At 33.6% G+C, this 22,882-nt stretch overlaps 1 non-coding gene across 1 annotated transcript; it reads left to right on the plus strand.

Moving 5' to 3' along the window:
- The first annotated feature begins 1,878 nt into the window (after nucleotides 1-1,878).
- Nucleotides 1,879-1,997, plus strand: LOC120622154 (5S ribosomal RNA). Its single transcript, XR_005658432.1, has one exon. It is a non-coding gene; the product is annotated as a 5S ribosomal RNA (ribosomal RNA).
- The last annotated feature ends 20,885 nt before the right edge of the window (nucleotides 1,998-22,882 follow it).

Genomic DNA, 22,882 nt, shown 5'->3' on the forward strand with positions numbered 1-22,882 from the left:
TAAAGACAAGTTATTGCTTATAAAACGATATGACACTAAGAAAGAGCCACTGTACTTGATAAGTTTCTTTGCATTATGGATGCAATATGCACATTGCTGGAGACTACAGCTCTAAATCATTGATCAGGAGATTCTTAATACTGTCAAGATTAAATGAGGTTTAAAAATCCTATGTTTAGAGCAGGTTACCCTGCTGTTGTAGTCATGTTATGCATTGACCAATTTATGCTAGAGGAATTGGTGGTAGACAAGGATGCTGTATTGAGTCTCTAGATCTGGGACAATCACAGTGTCCTGGAGCAAAGCCATGCCTACCACAGCAGAGAATTACCCTCTGTTTGTAAAGTAAAGTTTTATATGCATATGCCAACAACTACTTTTATCTGAGCAACTGCTTCTGTCTGGTCACATGACCACGAAACACTACCAGATTATGAAATCAAAACTTTCTACCATGAACTAAGTTATTTTGAATTCAGCTAGTTCTAAGTTTAAGCAGGTGCTATAGCAATTAAATACTTAATGGAAGTGACACATTGAGGTGTAGGCTGAAGCAGATTCTGAAAGTGTAAGTAAATTAAATGAACAGATGGCCCAGACTCCCTTGTCACTTACTTCTGTTTATCTGATGTTTATCCTTCAACTCACAACTCTGTCCTTAAGGAGGGTAACTTTTGACCAATTGAGAGGGGAAGAAGACATTTAAGCCTGGCTCACAGATGGACTCCATAATACGTTGACATTATCAGGAAAAGGCTGCTGCTATCTATGTTATACCCTATTCATAGGTGGCCCTGAAAGATAGGAGTCAAATTAAAACATGTCAAGGGACAAAGTTGTGAGTGAAATATTTAGTCATCCATGTCGTACAGAGTTGAAATATTGCCTATATGGATGTACATGAAATGCTGTGTACTGAATAATGACTGGGAAGAAATAAGAATGGAAGACTGGGGTTAAGGATGTTTGGAAAAGGGTTACATGGATGGTCTTATGGGAGAGAGCACTAAGTGTGAAGACCTTTTTGTGTGTAATTTTACCAAAAAGCAAGTTCCTAAAAAGTATGTAATGAATGATTTGTACTGTGCATGTTACCAAGTCTCTTGCCTTGGCTATCCCATTACCTGCAAAATAAGCCATGGTGGCCTGGCTGGAAACTGTGTATTTGTCAAAAAATGTGGGTTGCCTATTGCAAAGGCTGAATTACCTGCTGCAGAATGTCCCACCACTGAAGTCGAGAACAAGGCTGGCTCTTCGTTATTACTCAAGGCAACCAGGTATATTACATCAGGCACTTTAGATAAAACAGAAATTACTGTCACAAAAATCAAAATGAAGTGTGGATATGGGTTTGCCTTCCCTACTTCTGCCAGTTCCACTGTTTGATGCTCATGACCATTAGCATAACAAATCCAACAACATAATATCCCAACACAGCATTGCCTCTTACAAAGGAAACTATATAATGGGAGTGACTTATGATAATGGGTAGATGGTCATGGGATTTTCTGATCTTACAATATTTTCTATTATCTGAAATGATTGTTCTCATCGAATAGTGGAATGGCCTAGGTGAGCAGATTTAAGTGGTGCAAGGATGGACTGCATGAAATATTTATGTGTTCTCCAAGAGATTTTTTTCAGTTCCATCTGCTTCCTAAATTGGGATGCTTACAAGATGAAGATTCTTAGCAGCCACTATCATCCACTAATCTCCTTACAGAACTATCTGTCTCAGAAGTCCTTGGAGTGATAACTGGCCTCCGCTGCACCTACTGTAGAGAGAGCAGAGCATCTACAGCAGCCAAGTCTTGCTTTAGTGAACCCACAGAAATTCTCACATCCTTCCATTTCCAGACTCGTATAAAGCACCTCTAAGTCTACGGCCATGCCACCCTGAACAAGCCCGATCCCGTCTGATCTCGGAAACTAAGCAGGGTTGGGCCTGGCTAGTACTTGGATGGGAGACCCCCTAGGAAGACCAGGTGCTGTAGGCGTAACAAATAAAAAATAAGGGATTGTAAACCGACAAGGTCCTTGCAATCTGTGAGGTCAACGAAGGGCTGCCTCGCCTAAAAAAAAATTAAAAAAAAATAAAATAAAAAATAAAAATTAAAGCATCTCTTTTCTGGGTGGTGGTGGTGGAGGGGAATCTAACTTCCCCAGTAAATGGCCAGAGTGTCAATAACAACCTAGAACTGTAAAGTCACTTCATAAATTCAATGCCTGGAGCACTGAAAGATAAGAAAGGGGAAGAGTTAGCAGATAAGTACTTGATCTTCCTGCTCCGAAATTCTATTGATCAAAGGGAATCCCAGAGCCAGCCCAGCTTCAAAGGGAGTAGAAATAGACTCTATCTTGTGACAGGAGTAGTTTTCTACATTAAAGGGATGGAAGAAATTCTTGACAGGAAACTTTCTAGAAAATTTATCATCAGCTCATTCCTTCAAATTTTCCAATTCTTTGTCTTTTAGTTCTAATATGTAGACATTCTTTAAAATTCTAATATCTGGAGTTTTAAAAATATTTCCATTGAATTTTTACTATTTAACATCAAAATTTAAATTTTCAAAAATTTATTTTTATTTTTAGAAAGTTTCTTTTTTGGGATATGCTATCCTTTTTTTTTTTTCCCTCCAACTTATTTTTTCTCCACCTTTTCTCCATCTCCTACAGATGATTCAGTAGGCATTTTCCAAAATGAACTCTGATGATTCTTGTTTCCTCATATCTGTACCTGTGTAGACCCCTCTCACAAAGAAGAATGATTAACCAGTATGACCAGTAGAATACCGAGGGAGTGACTGTCGGACTTCTGAGGCTAAGCCATAGGAGACACTGTAGTTTCTATATTGGCTTCTCTTGGACTACCTGGGGACACCAGCCACCAGAGTCATGAGGACATTCAAGTAACGGAAAGGGCCCATAGGAGGAGAAATTAAAGCCTCATGTTAACAATTGGCAGCAACCAGCCAACCATGTAAAGGAGTCCTACAGCCTCAGTGAAGCCATCAGATGAATGAAGTTTTAGACATCTTGACTAACACAATGAGGAATCCTGAACCATAACCACATTGCTAAGCTACTCTCAAACTCCTAACCCACACAAATTGTGGGAAATAACACATATTTATTGTTGCTTTAAGCCACTAAATCTTGAGATTATTAATCAGCACTAAATCATTAATACAGATGCTATTAATTTCAGATTTAAAATATCGTTTTTTTCTTTATGTTTTTCTAGTATTTTATGAGTTCCTCTTTCTGTTTTCTTTGTTTTGTTATCCTCCCTATGTTTGTGGTGTTCTTTTTCTTGACTGCCACTGTATATTTAGACATGAGATACTAAAAAATTAAAAACTTGATGTTCATAGGTTTCTTATACAACTGTAGACATTATCTTTTTTTTTTTTTTTGAGAGACACCTACCTATCAATCTTTGTAGACATTATTCTTCAGCTTATCATTTTCCTCAGAGAGGAGTCTTCCCAAGCCTGCTGCAGAGCTAGGTAAAGGGACTGAAGTTATACAATTTTAAGTTTGAAACTTTCAGTTAACATCTGCTGTTTCGCTTTACCCCTGCCCTCAGCTAAGCCCTGGTTTTTCTTATTTAGAGTATAGCAGGCCCTTGAATAACTTTGTTTCATAACGTTGTTTCATTATAACATTGATGTGGTAGAAACTTAAACTTTGTTTATATCAATTAGCCTATGGTAAAACTGGTTTTATCATACCTCGTTTCCCTTAAATTCACAGCACTCATCTACAACGTTAAGTGAGAACTTACTGTATTTCTGATTCGGGTTCTCAAAGGCATAAACTTTGTGTTTTCTGCTGGAATGGCGAATGAGGTCTGGAGATCCAATTCGTTTTGGCCTCATCCATCACCTCTCCTTCATAGAAAGCCAGAGAACAGGAAAGCTGTTCAAAACCAATAGTAGCTCTACTCCCAGAGGTCATCCAGGTTCCTTCTATCTTCTTTCTTTGCATCATCTCTGCATCCACTTGCAGGTGAATGTTGCACCACCAGCACATCATCCAAATGATAGACAGAAGGATGGTGAAAACATAATTAAAGGGTAAATAGCTTTCTTCTCAAAGAACGTGATCTGGGATTCACACAAGTAACTTTACTTACATTCTAATCACTATATGTAATGAATATATATAGCTGAAAAAAGTGCTGAGAAATGCAGTAAGACCTAGGCAGTCACGTTTCCAGCTAAAAGAGAAGTGACCTATTACTGAAAGGAAGAAAGAGACCGTTTGCCTGTACTTCTTCTGATGAGTTCATCTTTCTTTTCTTTAAATCATGCATTTTGTTACAAAAATCAAATCTCCCAAAATTTTGTTCACATATCTTGTCTCCGCTCTCCTTCTCTTTTTTCTTCTGCGTATCTACTATTTATTTCTTAAATACTATTTTAGTGGGTTTGGGCAGCAAGTAAAAATTTACATATTCAACCTTCCATATTAAATTGGAAGATACTGGCTCAAGATGACACACCTTTACAGTATACTTAATTGATCACAAAATAATACAAATGTAAATGTTTTTTCATGCTAATAAAGCTTTGTAGTGACAGACAATATGCAGTTGATTCTCATTATGCATGGTAATTATATTTTATTAAGTTGTCAAAGACCAAATTCACAAATACTAAACCATTGCCCTAGGGATACTATGTGCATATAGATATACTAAACTCAAAACTCACATAAATTATAATCTTAAATCCCCAAAACAATTCATCCTGGTAGATTCTATTTTCTTTACTTTGCAAAAGAGGGAATGAGATTCCTAAGTGTTAAGTGACTTGCCTGAGGCTGCCCCACTAACGTGTGCCAAAATTAGGATTTGATCCTCATCTCAGAGCTGGAGCTTCTTGCATTTCACTCCACTAACCCTTACTATCTCCATCATCAGGTTATCTCTATATGAGAATGGACTCTAGAAGTCAGAGCTGTGACTGTACCATCTCAGCTGAGAGTGTGGATGTCAGGTAATATTTATGATTAATTCCCTGAAATAGTGTGTCTTACATATGATTATTTATGATTTCCTAAAAGAATAAAACTTTGTTATGTTCATAATTTTGATATCTAAATTGTGACAGATTTGTCAGATTTATACTGGAATTGAGCACTTGTTCTAGGAAAAAAAAAAATGTGAGTGGTTTACCAAACAGAAAATTGCTTTGAAAATTACAAATTTTCATAAATGATATACTGAAAACTTGAGGTAATGAATTTTTAGTTCAACATAATCCACTTTCCAAACCTATGACTTTCAATTCATTTTAATCTATCTGTGTAAAATTATCACACTCAGTTTTATTTTCTCCAGCTCACACAGATTCATAATCTATATTAATATGGGCATCTATCTCACTAGTTATCTATGACCATCTAGATTGCAATATTTACATGACTATTTTCATAACTATTATCTTTTCAAGAATTGCTTCTGACTCTGTGCTCTCTATATGTGATTTGTAACATACACAATGTCCTGATTGCCTCCATCCTACTTAAGCTGAAACTATTTATTAAATTGATAATGAATGTTAAATACGTCTTTTCAAATAAACTACTTGTGAATTTCTTGACAGACGGTCAAGAAATACATTTTTAAGATTATTATTTGGTATGCGAACTTTAGAATTTTGGTTGAAAATCCTAATTTACAAAATGTGCAGACAAACTACTTTCCATAGGGGACGATAGATATCCTTTTAAAGAGATAAGAAAAAAATTCATGAAACCAGTTACAGTTCTTAAGAGTGCTTCAAACTTGAAAGCAATAATTTCATTTTATAAATGTAAAAAGATTTTTTAGATCAACAATGAAACCGATCATTAAATAAGTGACTCCCCAAAATAGATCTCTAGGGTGATAGTAGATGAGCTTAAGTAGATAAATGATCACCTCCATAAACAAGTTAAAAATATAAATTTATAAGAAACACTTGAGGAAATTTTAACTCATAAAATTAAGGTGGGGCTAAAGAATCTACATTTTACAAAACCTCCAAAAGTTTAAATTTGAGCACCAGTGATATAAATTATAAAGTATGAAATTGTCAAATGTCTACTATATTGAAAGAGTATTTGAGCTTTTTTATATGTTCTCTAATTGGTCGCTTCTCAGCATTTTGGTTAAGGTCAAGTGTAATCTTCGTTCTTATCAGTTTAATATATGGGCTCGAACTTAATTCACAAAACAATATTATGAAGTAGATTTCACTACCTAAAATTTACATCAAAAGAAACCAAAGCTCATTCAGGTTAAATACCATGGTTATATATACTGGAAACAACAGAGTTTGGATAAAAATTTGTATCACATAAGTATTATTTCCTAGGGCTGCCATGACAATGTAATACAAACTGGGTGGCTTAATTTGCTCAAAGTTCTGGAGACTAGACATCCAAAATCGGTGTGTCAGTAGGGCCATGGTCCCTCTGAAATCTGTAGCCTTCTTCCTTCCCTCTTCCTAGATTTTGATCGTTTACTGATGATTTTTGCTGTTACTTGACTTGCAGTTATGTAATTGTAATCTCGTTAGTCCTGTGAGTCTCTATGGACACATGACTGTCTTTTTATAGGAATAAGTCTCATTGGATCATGAGCCTATACTACTCCAGTATTACCTCATCTTAACTAAACAAGTTGCATATGAATGACCCTATTTCCAAGTAAGGTGATATTCTGAGTTACTGGAGGCCAGGACTTCAATACATCTTTTATGGAGAAAAGATAATTTAAACCATAAACCATGTTTCCAAAGTATAAATATTTCTACTATGCCACACTACCTCTACAGAAGAAATGTGTAGAAAAATTTCAATGAACTTTTAAATGGCAATATTCACATTTTGGTTGAGAAATCATTGAGTGATCTTGAAAACAGAATACCTTCAGAATTGTGAGGAACTTAGAGACCATTTAGTTTGTCCCTTTTATCCTACAGGTGAGGAAATCTGAAATCAAGAGACAAAAGAGATTATATAACTTGACCAAGGTCTTATAGCTAAATAGTGGAACACATGGATCAGGACCTTAGTCTTCTAACTATTAAATGGACTAGTTTTTTTTTAATAATATAATTTTGTCTGTTGTTATAAATTTTATTATTTTTTTGCTTTCTAAAGCAACATTCTCATAGAAATATTTATCCTGGTCAATTCAATTGTATTATTTACAAATACAATTGTTGTGTTCTTAATATTTCATACTAATCCATCCTAATAGATGGTAAAACATAGAATAATCCATTTTCAACAAATATTTCTACAGCAAATACCAAACTCAATGTGTATTAAGTATTTTGTTTATTATTATTGTTCTTGAGTTGATGTAGTTATTATTTTAATGACTGACAAAACACAACAGAATCATAAACCTTAAAAAATTAGGAGAACAACAAAAATTTTCAGGGGCACTACAACAAAAATTTAAAACAAAAACAAAAACAAAAACTGCTGAGAGAAATTAAGAACTAAGTAAGTAAAAAAAAAATACAATATTTATGGATTGGAAAACAATATTGTTAATATATGAATATTATACAAAATAATTCTTAAATCAACACAGTTTCAATTAAAATCCCTGTTGTAGAAATTGACAAGTGGGCTTTAAAATTTATATGAAAATGCAAAGAGCCTGGAAAAGCAAACAATGTTGACTTAAAAAAAAAGCTAAAAGACTCATGCAATCACGCTACATTATTTCAATATTTACTGTAAAAATTCAATATTCAAAACAATTTGGTATTGTCATAGGAATTTATAGCTTTATAACATTTCTATTACACTGATTTCCCAACTAATCTCTACTTCATCTTTTTCAACATTATATATTCTTTTCACTGTCCATTGTGTTTTTCTTTCTCTTCTTTACATACTATATTCTATCCATCCTGCTCCTAGAACTCACTAAAACCACCATCTTACAAACAACCTCAAATTGTTTGCCTCTTAATCTGTCTGCTATGTGGACTGGCAAAGTTCATGCCTCCCTCAGTCCAACCATCCGTCATCACAACTTCTTCATTCAGGTCGTTAAATGCTCATGGAGAAAATCACTCGATTGCATGGATTTGTGTCAGTACACATTCATTGTCTGCAACTTCAGCTGGAGATTGCAAAATGTTTGAAATATGTAGTATGTTTACTTGTACTCAGTTACTAATCCAATGAGTTTATCTTTTTAGGCTCTCAAGAAATTCTGATGGATAAGATCTGTCCAGCAAAATCTTATGTATTCAAAACTATTCTACTGTAAATTCAGTACTTTTCACTTTTCTCAACTGTGAATTTATTTTTAAAACATTTTTATTATCGCATCTAATACATTAGAGAATATTTTAAGGTAAATGACCTTTAAATAATACCAATAATTGGTTGTCGTTGTCCTCACTTTACTCATCACTTTCACTTCTCTTGCTGCCTCTGTCAATCAAGAAAATCATAAGGCAATTCCAGACTTACTGGCATTTTGGTCCCCTGACTTGCAGCACATTATAGCTCTAATTAAGTCTCTGTGTTATTTTAGTATTTTGCTTGTTTGGCTCAATATTTCCCTTCCTTTCAGGTTAAATGTTGTAAACAGAAAGCAAGTATAATAGCCACCCAATCAAATTATAGAAGAAATGCTGAAAAGGTCAAAACAGCAAAACACACTATGGTAATTTATGTAATGTAGAATGTATTAAATTTTTGGCCTTCATTTGACTTAAAAAAAATGTAATGGCTTGATGGAAATGGCACGGGCTATTCAGAGTGAAGTCTTATCTTCTGACTGGCAGGAATTTATAACCTTTGTTTGTTCCCCTACTCTGGGAGCATCTCTCCCCCATTTCAGAAGGAAAGTCACTCCTGTGCCCGCTGGCAACCCCCCTCTAGTCTTACCATCCTCATTTGTCCTTAAGAAGGGGCAGGAGCGGCTACATTCCCTTAGTCCTATGAAACCACCATAGACTTCATGTTTCTTCCTCTGTACATTTCTTAGTTTTACAAGCACGGCTTATTAGGCTGACAAAGGCTTCTTTATTTAGTCTCTAGTGATAAATGATGTATTGGCTTTGGCATGAGCCATTTAAACAAAAGCTAGTCCTGACAAATAGAAGCAGAGATGGTTGGAGTATTACCATTGCCTGCTAAATTGACATGAATTTGTAATGAAGTGATGAAAGGCAGTCTGGTTACTCCTATCAGTAGCTTTTAGATACAAATATAATAAATGTATTGTCAAAGAAGCATGGGAATATACACTAAAATCATTAAAGCCACATATTTTTCCCATTCTCATTATGCTGTTGATACTGTAGTGATAAGGACAAGAGTAGAAGATAGCTTCATTATTTGGGGAAAATTTCTATATTGATGGCAAGTTTGAATTGGGTAGAAGGTATGTATAGGAACATCTATTATATTTTCCTTGGTATGGCTAAATTATAGAAAGATAAATTACGTCATGCTAACTAATGAAATATCTTATTATTGTTGGTTATTGGGTTCCTCGAGAAGCTGACTCTGAGGTGGAGTTTAGACTGTAAGCTATTTATTAAGGAGGATTTTAGGAAATAATATCTAATCTATGGAAACAGAAGAAAATAAGAGTGGTTAGAGAGAGAAGTCATGCTCCAGCCCCACTTGGACTGAGGCCATCGGTGGCTTTGGAAATAAAATAGGCTTTCAGAGCTGTCCTCAATTTCCCCACATAGGTAGTTATTGCATATAGGTTGCCCTAGATGGGGCTTGTCTTTAAACAAAATGACTCTTTGAAACTCAGGCAATACCTGAAAGTACTGACAACTGAAATATGTCTATTGACAGCACTCCAAAGAAGCCAGCTCATCAAGTCCCTCATTGAAGAGGAATGTCTGGAGGGTTTTCTGTGGCTAAGTTTGGCCAAGTGACAAAGTTCTCTCTAATGGGATACGGATAGTAGATGTAATCTGTATAACATCTGAGTGTCTTGCTCAAAAGGAAGTTGCTCATCCTCAATTAGATGCTCCTATTTCCATAGGCTGAAATAGGAACATGGCTTGAAAATGACTTCTTTTGAAAGTATAGATGAAATCAACACTCTAGAGAAAGAAATGGCAACAAAATGGAAAGAACTTGATTGGGCTCCTTCATTAAAAGAACTTTACAGAGGCATGATGCTTTTCAGTCTGAACCACTCCCAAACTGCATGTGTGAGAGAATCAAATCTTATGTAGACTAATATATTCTCTGGTTTCTTTGTGATCATCTTAGTCTTTCATTAGTAGAAAAAATAATTCCTGGAAGTGAGGTGCTACTGAACAAAACCCCAAGTCATGTGTCAGTGGCATTGCTACAAAAAAGTGAAAAGGGATGGCATGAGTGTTCTGGCTGGACAGATGATGAGCCATGTTATGACACAGCAAAACACTTGAAAAGCTATCACCTGTGATAATTTCAATGGCAGACCACGTGCTTACCAAATTTATAGCTTTACTGGAACTTGTTAGAAAAATTCAGACAAATTATGTGTTTAGGTGCTCTTCTTTTTTTTTAAGCAAAGTTACAGTAAAGAGAGCCAAGAACAGGAAGAAATAACAATTTTTGCAATCTTATAAAGAAGAAAATATAGCACTGCTAAGAGAGGCAAACTCTGCCTGCAATCAGCAATCGTATTGACTGTGCAACTAGTAATCTTGGCCCCCAAAGCATTAAAATCTCACTGCTTTTTTATCCTAAATAGCAGAAGATGAGATTGTTACTTTTAACCTATCTCCATGGCTTTCAAATTAAATTTTTTAGGTAGAATAGGAAGCCAGTCTACAATAAAGCTCAGATTAAAGGCGTTGCCTTATCATTCAACTGTATTGTTTCAGGGTATCTTCAAATTAGCTGCCTTTACGTCATCGAGAGTAGATGTGTCTAGCCCAGAACCAGAAAATAGAATTGGCAGACTTGAGATACTTGAGATATATGTCTAAAGAAAATTTTAGGGCATTGTTTTTTTGTTTGTTTGTTTTTAATAAATACTGACTGGGATACAATAAGGTAAAAATCTGCTTTTTTGAGATAATTTTATTGCCAAGTAAACACAAACAAAATGCCTACCTCACTCGTTATTTGCCTATGACAGACTGAGATATTATTCTATTGCATTTTTGGTGAGAGATGGCCATATAAATTACCTATTAGTATGTAAATGATCAGACTGCAAAGAGTCATACATATTTAGGCTTGATGGAGAGAACTATGCTTCACTAAGAGATTCTATACTGAGCTAGATGCAACAAATTGTGGAATGAGTTTACATAAGGAAGGACATTTGGGTTCATTTGTTTTCTGTTGCTCTAAATCTATTCTTCCATTTCAGTAGAATTTTGCTGGGCCCAGCCTTCCTGTTAAGCGAAATTCATTTGAATTGCCTTCTCTCTTTCTACAGGTTACAGCATAGAGAAGTATTGACTTACATTCAACAATGCAGGTGAGAATGATGCTTCAGCAACAGCAAAGCAAAATGTGAAATGAACCTGGGACCCTATCTATTTCCTGGAGCAGAGTCTCTGACTTGCCATTCCTTTCCAGAATGTGATGAGAGCAAAAACTAGATTCTATTTATTATTTAAACCACTGTATTTTGGATTTTTTAATTTAATTTTTTTACAATACCTAAGCCTATACTGTAATGAATATAAGCCAGAAGTTTAATTTTTGTATAAATTTTATTTACCTTTTTTTATTTTTGATAGTAAGAGGCTATATTTGGCATACTTTGTCATGATTTTTATTAGGATGTAATGACTATGATTTCTACTTCTCAAAGAATTAATTTTTTAAAGAATTGTTTTCTCTCATTGCAGGAGAAAAAAATTTGAAAATAATATGAAGTAATTTTCAATGAAATGCAATTCTATACGATATAGTTAACACATACAAACATCATCAGAGGAAAAAAATATTGGTCGTGTAGAAGTTTTGAAATTCAAATAGACTTTCCTGCAAATGCTAAATTCTCTTCTGAATGATTTTGGAATTTCCATGAATACAAATTGACAATCAATTCCTCTCTCTCATTTATTGAATTTATCTGTGAGTCCTTCAGAATTATGGCCAGGTGACTACCTCAGGTTTTTTTTTTTTTTTTAAGTAAAAAATAAAAATCCTATTAAGTGAGATAGTGAACTTAAGAAATTCAAAATATTTTAATTGAAATGGAAAAAGATAAACTTAATTAAAGTAGTTGGTTAGATGTGTTCTTTGTTCTGATTTAAGCACATAAACTCATCAATAGTTTATCTGGAGCACACTCACAAGTGATATATGCTCCAAAACATACTCCAAATGTTCTTTGTAAGCAGAATTGATGAATACATAAATATATTACTCATTCCTTAGCAGCCAGTGATTAAACTTCCATAATACAGTCTGTTTTGCTACACGTGGTAATTTACTGAGAGTCCTGGCATGCCATTCATGTAGTTCCTTCTTCTTCATTTAGGTGCCATTTTCCGAGGGACATTGCACCTATTTGTTATATTGATCAAAGTTTACAAAGTGCTTTGTAATTGTCCAGGAGATGAATGAATTATTATGTGAGACTAGGGCAAGAATGTTTAATCCAAACTGTTTAATTTTACCTCATTAACTGGTAGGTATAATTACACTTTTAAATTTTTCATTATTTAAACTGTATTTAAAAACATTAAAGATGAACAATGAGGTTTTTATTTTCACTTACATTGCACTGTACTCTTAGGGGTTCTAAGGACCATTGAATTCAGTTTGTTTCTGGTGAACAAATTTCATTTTCTAAATCTATTTCCATTTACAGAATTGTAAAATGTGATTTTAAAAATATAACTTATTTTTAGAAAAATCCAGATCTTTAATTCTATCAAACGTATATTGACTTAATTCAACCCTTTTCTCTCAATTCAGGATGGTATTCATCAATACGATCTGTTTATAAATGCCTTATTCAAAATGATTATTGTTAAAAATGTAGTCAGTTATTACAAGAAATGTTACCTGAAATTGGAAATATACAGACCGAAGTCACATAGGTTTGATTTCCTAACGGCTTTCTTTATCCAATCTTGATAGAATTTAACCTATGATTCATACAAAAACATCAGACAGTAGCTAATAACATATTCATGAATAGTTTTTCTCATCCCTTTTGTTGTCTCAACTTGTTTTATTTATTGAAAAATGTTAGAATTATTTCACATAATTATGTGAAGCCATCAATTCAAATAGTATTACAAAAATCAGGTTTCATTAGCAAATGGCATTTTAGCCATTCTAATTTCCTAGTTCTTAGCTGAAAACGTTTATGTTTTTAATGCACACACATATTTCCTCAGACTCACAGAATTGTGGGATGATATCTTGTTCAAAATGGCTAATTTATCAAAACGTACATTAGAACAATTTGAAAATAATAAGAAATTATTTTAAAAGATCTTTACATATTGCTTCCATTTTTATTACATAAATATATAGGTTATTTCATGTATATTTACCTATCTCTACTTATTTAATTATTATTTAATTTTAAATAACTGGTGTTCTCTAAATTTTCATCTCTTGCTCCTCTCCATTCACCGGTTCGACCTCCTATGTTCTTTTTATTCATTGTCAGAATAACTTTCTTATTAACTATATTTAACGTGCTATTAAAGGTAACCTCTCATGCAATAAGGACATATTTATAATCTGCCCAGGATCCATGCTCATGGAAGTATCTCACAAGAATTTTTTATGAGAGGCAAGTTTCTGTTTCATACAGGCCTTGATATGGAGACAGCAAGGCTATATTACAATGTCTTTATTTGTCACTTACCTCATTGCATGCCAAATAGATAGAGCTTTAGAAATTTTTGAGTTGTGGCATCATTTGGTATATCAAAGTAATAAGCTTAGGTTTCTAGCAGCACGCATCCTGTAATGTACTTCTGCTACACAAGTCCCTCTACACGGAGTTACCTTAAAGTGGCTCATTATTTAGAGCCTGTGTAAGAAAAGTATTTCCTCTGGACAAGGAAAAAAGTCCCCTTCAGAGGAAAAATTGTATAATGCCTCCCAGGTGTGTAAGAAAGGTGAAAAACCACAGCTCATCTGATGTACTGTTCATGACTTAGTGGGCTTATAAGTTCCCTGAACGAAGACTCATCTGCCCTGCATTTCCGTGGTTTAATTTAATGGACAGATTCTCCAATAAAAGTAGACCGAAATAAATGCATTAGACAGTGCATGCAAGGAGCAAAAGGAAAAGGATTTAACCATCAAGGTTTTTATATCTTTAAAATGATATGTTGTTTCAAACAATCTCAATTTTTCCAGCTTAAGTTTATTATTCTTTTATCTGATTCTTACTGCCATCTGGTTCATGTGCAAGTGCAAATCATAAGCAAGAAAAACGCAGAGCTAATTTTCTGTTGTCAGCTTAACAAACAAAAGCTGTGCGATATGGATAGTTATCATTAAAAGTATCTATCATGAAATATTGATCTGAAATAGGTTAGTTTTTCAATGTTTAGATATGAAATGGTAATTAGGATTATTTGAAAAAGGGAAAGTGTCAATCTGTAATGTGGAAGACTGTATTGATTTTGGAAAATAGCTTTGTAAAGCAACAAATATTTTCTATACATTTCTTACAAATTAAATCTTTTTAATTCTTTCACAGAATAGATTTTACCAACTGAAATTATAATAATTAATAAATTACCTGAAGATTCTCTTGCATGTGAGTAGCTTTACATTAGTCCCTTTGAATGGTATAAAACGTAAATTATAGTTTTAATCAAAACCTTAAACCTAATAGAGAAAAAGTGATGATTGAATGAGATAAAGTTAGGAATCTTTGTGATTGTCAGCTTATCATTGACATTTTATGTATCAGACATTAGTTAAAGTCTCCTATTTTGTCATTCTCCCTTGTTCATAGAAACAAAAATGTTTTCTTCAGTAAATAAAATTATAAATATAATAAATATATAATCTGATGTGAATCTTTAAATTGTTACAAAAATATATTTTATAAGAAAATATAATACACCTGTTTAAAAGGCTTTAACTACTTACAGTGTTATAATAATTTTGTTTTGTTCTGTTCACAGCATTAAAAGTAGTGAATAATTACAAAAGTACTTTATCAAATGAAGTTTTTTATAACTTACCATAAAGATATTTGTTCACATGTAATGTCCATATGCATAAATGTTTCTCTTCAGAGTAAGGTAACCTCTTCACAGGTGGAACAATGTATTCTTCTTGGTGTAGACTTATGTGAAGTTAATTTTTTTATTAGCATTACAGCTAGGTATATTTATATAAAAGATGAAAAATTACCTCAAGAGACTTTTGTTTTTTTTAGGCTTTCTTGGGTATTAATTTCATGTTCTTAAGACCTGATTACCTCAATTATATCCTACTGATTTTATGTGTTAAAAACACTTAAAAGCATTCCAAATAATATTTAATCACTTAAGATATGAAACATATTAGCCATTCACTGCCTTTTGGTATCCATGCTTTTGTGTAATTCATTTTTCTTGAGTGTGGGAAAACTCGTAGACTCCCTTCTGAGAATTTGAATATGGTGAGAGTGTTGGGATATTGTTTTCAAGATTAGGTTATACAAGAACTATGGCTTTTCTATTGGGTACTCTCTCTTGCTCTTTCTCGAATCATTAACCGTAGAGGAGGAGTCAGCTGCCATGTCTCAAGACAGTTTCATAGAGAAGAACCAAGCCTCGACAACAGCCTTAAGATGAGGTCGCAGGCCCTGCCAACAGTTTTATTTTATCCTGTTAAAACTCTAAATAAGAAGATCAAGCTAGCCCATGGTCTGAATCCTGACCCACAGAAACTGTGAAGTAATAAAATGTATGTTCATTTAAGTTGCCATATGCGGAGTAATCTGTTATGTGATTATATATAACCAATACAGATGTTTTAGTAAGTTTTGAACATTTTTTCTTTTACTTATATGTAGAGGTGGAGCTTGTTTTCTCGAGGCTTATTTATCTGGAAACAGGCCACGTTGTGTGTGGATGATACTGTATCACAATATTTACACAATACTGGATCACAACATTTACAAAGGTAAATTATTAAGCTGAATTCTCAGATCAAATTAGTTCCTTTCTTTTATATGAATCTTGCTAGATTTATAAAAACTATAACAATATCATCAGTGACATGGGAATTTGTATCATATTATTCTGATATACCTTACTTAGGGAAGTGATTGCCATGAGATAATTATAGAACACTATGCCTGTGAGGCAAGTAGGGAGAAAGTAGAAAATGATGCTAATGCCATAGTATTTATTTCAAAATAACTCAAATAGATTCTAAAATTAGGTTTTTATAAACTCTTATGTATGATGTAGTGATCTCTATTCAAAATTTTCATCAGTTTAGGAGTTTTTATACTTCTTGTTATCTATTATTTTAAGATTATACCTTAATACACCTAAATTACATAATTTAACATGTGCTTGATATTATTCTTGAAAAACTAATTTTAAAGTAAAAAATCAGTTTAAAAAAGTGAATAAATACTTCATTTCATTTAAAAATAAAAATGAAAAATTAGAGATACAAAAAATATTTAACTTACTGGAGTACATAAAATGCTGCATTTGGATAGGTTAAAACAGATCATATAACTATTAGTATACTAGATATGGCAGTTTTTATTTGTAAGACAGAAATGACAACACTTTATAAAAATTGTTACTAAGATAACACTCTAATTGAGAAAGTATATGAAGTTTAATGATGAAGCATGACCTTTATGAGCTTAACGGACAAAGCTGAACCCTGGCGTTAAGCTCCAAACTATTTGAATGTGTAAAACATGGTGTTAATATCTAATTTTGAATGAAATTTGGACTGCCCGCAAATGCCTTACACCATTTCCTGAGCCGTTTCATCAACAGCTTGCTAGACTGCATCCAGTTCACCATCTGGAAGTGTCACTTGCTACAAAATAAACCTGCTCCCTGGATGACAGCAGGATACCTAAGCATCTGTTGTTTAATAAGCTAGAGCAGAACATCTACCACCAGCACAGGAAGGGGCAATATTTCAAGGAAATGATGGAAACATCTAATATTAGTCCTTGAATGCACCTTAGAGAATCATCTACTCTATCATTTTCAAGGTATATCCATGAGATACTAGTATTGCAGACGATAACAGGGATGTCATGTTTGAAAAATAAAAGTTCCTTCAATCCTCAATTAAGTTTAGGAAATTCTGTATTAGCAATGACAAATCAGAAATATTAAATGATAACAATATCAACTCTTATTTGATAATTATTGATAGGTATAAATTAACTATAGACAATAGGGAATAAGACATGCAAATAAATAGATGAGAAAATAAGACATGACATAGAAAACAAAATAAAAAATAGAGGCACAGGTTGGGAGGTGGGGGCAGGGCAGCAGAGTCTGGGAATCTGCCTGCGTAGAGTAGCATGGTACAATGGAAAAAATATTACAGTTTGGGCAGTTCTCTAATATCTGCTGATATCTTTATAATTCTGCTTTTTTCTAATGGAAGATCATTGTCACTTCTTTCCTACATTCATAGTTTCTTTCTCTCCTTAACTTACCTCTTAGATAAAAGATAAACTTTGGACAGATGTTGAGATGAGTCCAAGGCCTAAGTCTTATGATTTAGGAAAATTCTGATAAGGCTGATATTCATAAACTTCCAACCACAGGCCTCGTTCTCTAAGTTTAATATAGATATGATTTTCCAATTCAGGGGCACCAGTCCATATTCTTCTGTTGTTGCATGTTCTTAAATTATGAAGTATTTCAAACATATATAAAGGTACAGAAAGAAACATCATGGAATCTATGTGCCTACCATGTAGTCTAATATAGCTTACCATTTTGCCATATTTAGTTCAGATTTCTTTTTAAGAAATAAAACACTAATGAAAGAATTAAAGTCCTATTTGTACATTTCCTTGATGTCATTTCTGTTTCCATTCTCAAGAATTCAGTCAAATTAATGCAAAATATCTAAACTTTCCTGGCTTCCTTCTCAAACTCTCCCTATCTCCTATGACTCCAATCCCTTAACTGCTCAGATGCAAAAGAAATCCTTCTCTTTGACTCATGCAGTTTAGCTTATATCTTTTTTTCTTTTTTTTTAACAACCTTGAGCTTGAAATCTCTACTTCCTCATATAGTGTCAGTGGTATAATTTGCTGAACAATAATCATTACTTTTCTAGGAGGGATTCCAATGCCACATCTTAGGTTAATATGTTTGTGTGGCTGATTATAGTACTATGAATATTTTCTTATACCTAAAAAGCAGCAACACTAAGATTCTCAAAGATAAAAAGAGTTGTAAATTTGTGCATATTGCTAGAAAGTAAGTGCCAACAGAGAGTCAACAGAACATATTTTAGAAAAGCAGAAGTTCCACAGAAAAATAGTGCATGGAGTCTACATATTTAAAGACTCAGTTTAAGCCATTACAAATTGAGAGGAAAAATTGTTTTTGGTTAATGCACCTATAATGATGATTTCTGTATTACTTAGATAAAGTTCCTGTTTTGATGGTTGCAGTTAGAAATACTGCTACTCCCAGATTACTTTATAGTCAACCAGGTGATTGGTGCTGAAGACAGTAAAATTGCACAGAGGTGCCGCCCACCTCCTAGGAGATGAAATCTCCGTGGCTTTATAATAAGAGAGAAATGAAGAGCATTGCACTGTACTGAGGACAACAGTTAGGTGTAAATTTTCACTAATGAGAAATTGATTGCAGAAGCAGCAGTGAGTAAGTTAAACAGGTGGGTTGAACACATGCTTTTGTCTCCATGTTCCCTGGAAACTCTGTCAATATAACAATATACATTATAGAAAGTCATAAACACATAAGCACAAAAATAGAAAGTTAAAAAGAAAATAAAAGCTATATGTCAACAGAAGTTTTGAAGTTGGAATGTGGATGGAATTCAGCAGAGCTGAGAAAGCTAACACCTAAGCATTCAGTTAGACAGTCAAGAAGTAGCTTAGTTATGGGAAATCTCAGCGATGGGAGAGAGTTATAACGGAGGAGCATTGCTGTGGTTAAAAGCTAGAAGATTATTTGAAGACTGTTTCATATGAGTAGTTATCAAAGGTTTTCTCCTTTATCCTGCAGAGCCAGGCAACACTGGTGAGTAGTCTGTAAATTTCTTTCCTGGAGATGGCGAAACAAAGGACTCTGCACAGAAACAACGAGATTAACTGAAAGTTTGCAGACCTAACAGGGAACATCTGGCCTCCTTCTCGAACATGCATCCAGATTGGGGCAGTCATTTTGAGACTGGATAATTTCTACCTGAGGTAAGAAAATGCAAAAACTCAGGAGGGAACATTTATATATTCTCAACGAGGCTGATGGGTTCGTGCCTCATCTTTATGGGATAATGATCACCAGTTGATATACTACAATGCATTAGGATATTTATGACTCATTCCTAAATAGGAATTAAAAGCCAAGGAATGAGAAACATTTGTGGAGAACTGTTAATTTCAGCAGGGAGACCAGCACAAATGAACCCCTAAGGTTGATAGCAATGTTGCAGACAGTGATTCATATTAGAGCAGGTAGATGGATTCCCTCCAAGAAAAGAAAGAAAGAAAAAGAAAGTAAAACTCCCTCCAAGAAAAGAAAGAAAGAAAGAGAAAGAAATAAAGAGAAAGAAAGAAAGAAAGAAAGAAAGAAAGAAAGAAAGAAAGGAAAGAAAGAAAGAAAGAAAGGGGAAGGAAGAAGGAAGGAAGGAAGAAGAAGCAAGGAAGAAGAAGGAAGGAAGGAAGGAAGGAAGGAAGGAAGGAAGTGAAGGAAGGAAGAGAAAGAAAGAGAGAGAGGAGAGAGAGAGAGAGAGAAAGTTGTTGTTGTTGAAAGAAAGAAAGAAAGAAAGAAAGAGAGAGAGAGAGAGAGAGAGAGAGAGAGAGAGAAAGAAAGAAAGAAAGAAAGAAAGAAAGAAAGAAAGAAAGAAAGAAAGAAAGAAAGAAAGAAAGAAAGAAAGAAGAAAGAAAGAAAGAAAGAAAAGGAAGAAGGAAGGAAGGAAGGAAGGAAGGAAGGAAGGAAGAAGGAAGGAAGGAAGGAAGGAAAGAAGGAAGGAAGGAAGGAAGGAAGAACTAATACAAATTTTGGTGTGTTTGACTATATTAAAAGAGGTATTTATTTCTGTAGGAGAGTTTAAGGATGAACTAAGGAAAAGTACCCAAAATCCCCCCAATTAAAAATAACTACACTATAAATTTGAAGAAAACAAAAGAAATTGTGTAAGAAAAGAAATATAATACTAATATATTACTTAGCTCAGCTGTGGATAATACTAAATAATTAAATAGTAATGCTAATGGAAATAATAGAATATAATATAACCAAAATTTTTGTTACAGTAATATTGGGAGGATGAGGATTATGGTGGTGTTTGAATATAAGAGATAAACCGCAAACATCCATAGGTAGAATTTAATAGATAATATCTAAATTTTTTTCAAAATCAAGAAATGAAGTAAATAGTATCTAAAACCAAAGAAAATCAAGAAATGTGGATAAAATCATAGAATAAATATGATATGAAATTTGCTGGCCCTGGTGACTAGGCATAACATATGAGAGTGAACCACAAATTATTTTTCATAACAAGTTTCCTAGATCTCTGATATTAAATCTGTGTATGTTTGATAAAAAGAAAACATGTTTTACAAGAAAACAAAAAAAAGAAAGAAAAGATAAGGGCTGTGCAGGGTGGTCTTGAGTAGGTGAGTCCAACACCAAGAAAAGCCAGAGCCTTCCGCAGCATCAGGGCGAATAAAAATGAGATTGCCAGGTTGCTGACAATTACAGATGTTTTTCAAGCTACTTAGAAAGGTTAAAATTTTTTATTTTTATTTTTTAAAGAAAAGATGGAGCCCATATAGGAGCTAAGAGAGTTGACAAGTTTCTCATGAGCAAGAGGTATCAACCTGAACTATAACACTGAACATTTAATCAGTGTTCTTGCTACACAGCGGAACACTGCTGAAAACTGCTATCCATATACTTAGCTTCAGTTGAACTTCAGGTTGACAGATTGAGAACAAAGTGAACATCGATGCTTATCTCAGTTGCCTCATCCTTCGGTACTTATTTTGGGTGACAATGGGGGAATTGGGAAACAATAAGTATTAAGTACACAGCCTCCAAGAAACAATCTTGCTAAAAAGCATGGGACACACAATAGCCAAGCAAAGGGCAAAGCAGTTCTCAATGATGAATAAAGGCCAATGGAAACATTTGTTCTTAGTCACATTTGCCTGAATGCTCTAACAAGTCTACATTTAAGAGCTAGTGGTAATTAATATAAAACCTCTATTGCAGATGATCTGAGATAGTCCTGCATGGGCCTGTATAGATCTCATTCCGAATGTAAATTATGTCTTTCTCCACTAAATATTTTATGTGTTTAGAAAGTCCAAAATTTAAAAATTGTTCTTTCCAAATACATAAATAAATAATCAAATAATGTAGATATGATCTAAGGGCAATGTTTAATTGTTCGATGCCTAGAGCGGAAATGGGGGAATTGGGAAACAATAAGTATTAAGTACACAGCCTAGTGTACCTTTCTGAAAGCCACCCAGAATAGACATATTTTAGACGTAGTAAAATTTCTAGCAGAGTATCTTTAACTATGGTATAAAAAGAATTAAACTAGAAATTTTCAAAATCTGCAAGGATACTGAGAGGGGGGATTTGGAATCATATGACCACTTATCAATTGATAACTAATAAAAAACTCATTATTTTTTATTTAATAAAATTAAAAGTTAATCTTTAAAGAATGCCAACATGAAGAGTGATGGTCAAACTCATACTCTTGACTCTTTTTCATGAGACCTTCGTTCTCCAGATAAATTCTCACTAATTTTCCTACACAACACCAGACTTATCCCAAGGAGCTGTGACTCTAGTTCCTTGGAACACTACTGAGACCTAGCTATAGCATTTAATCATGATTTTACTGTCATATTTTTGTGAAACTAACAAACCTTCTAGGTACAAAACACATAGTCAATTTTTGGATAATGAACTCTGTTAAAACTAGAACTTTTTAATGAATCAAAAATTAATAATTTACCCTTTCAATTCCTAACCATATTCACTCTTAAATGTCACACTTAGATTTAAGCCCATATCTAATTCAATTCCGGAGTGCAACAATTTTTGCGAATCACTCAGTTAATTGACAATCATTATAACACTGTGAAACCCTTCTAATATACAATAAGATTTTTAAGCCTTAATTTATAATATAAGCATCATTAGGACTCCGTATATGATTTCCAATAATATCACAGAATAGCATGATTCTGTCTGCATTGCCCTTTTAGCTAAATTCTTGTTTTGTTTTTGTCATAATTAAATTAAACATTGTTGAAAATTAAATAGTTCTTCTCTAAAGTCTGCCAAAACACTTTTGTTTTGATAGCTATTGGCATCTTTGTCATTGTTTTTCATCACATATGAATCCATTTCCCATGAACTCCTAATTTTAAAAAGTTTTATCTTATACTGAAAATTTGGAAATTTTTACCACCTTTGATTACATTGCTTAGTGTTTGACAGACAATTTTCTGTGTATAATTTTTTTTTCGATGCTGGATTGTAGTGTTATCATTTTAAAGACATTTTAAGATATGTTTAGGCATCTGAATTTAAGTTAAAATTCAAACCTCTGCTGTGTTGCACAGGCAAATTAACTAAATTGACAAAAACATGAACAGATACAAGCTATTGGTAGGATTGCACCTGAACAGATAGCTAAATTGCTGGTAAATCTCAACCTCCGAATCTGTCATCTGACATAC

This window comes from Pteropus medius, unplaced genomic scaffold (genome assembly GCF_902729225.1).
Source record: "Pteropus medius unplaced genomic scaffold, Ma_sr-lr_union100, whole genome shotgun sequence".
Taxonomy (NCBI): Eukaryota; Metazoa; Chordata; class Mammalia; order Chiroptera; family Pteropodidae; genus Pteropus; species Pteropus medius.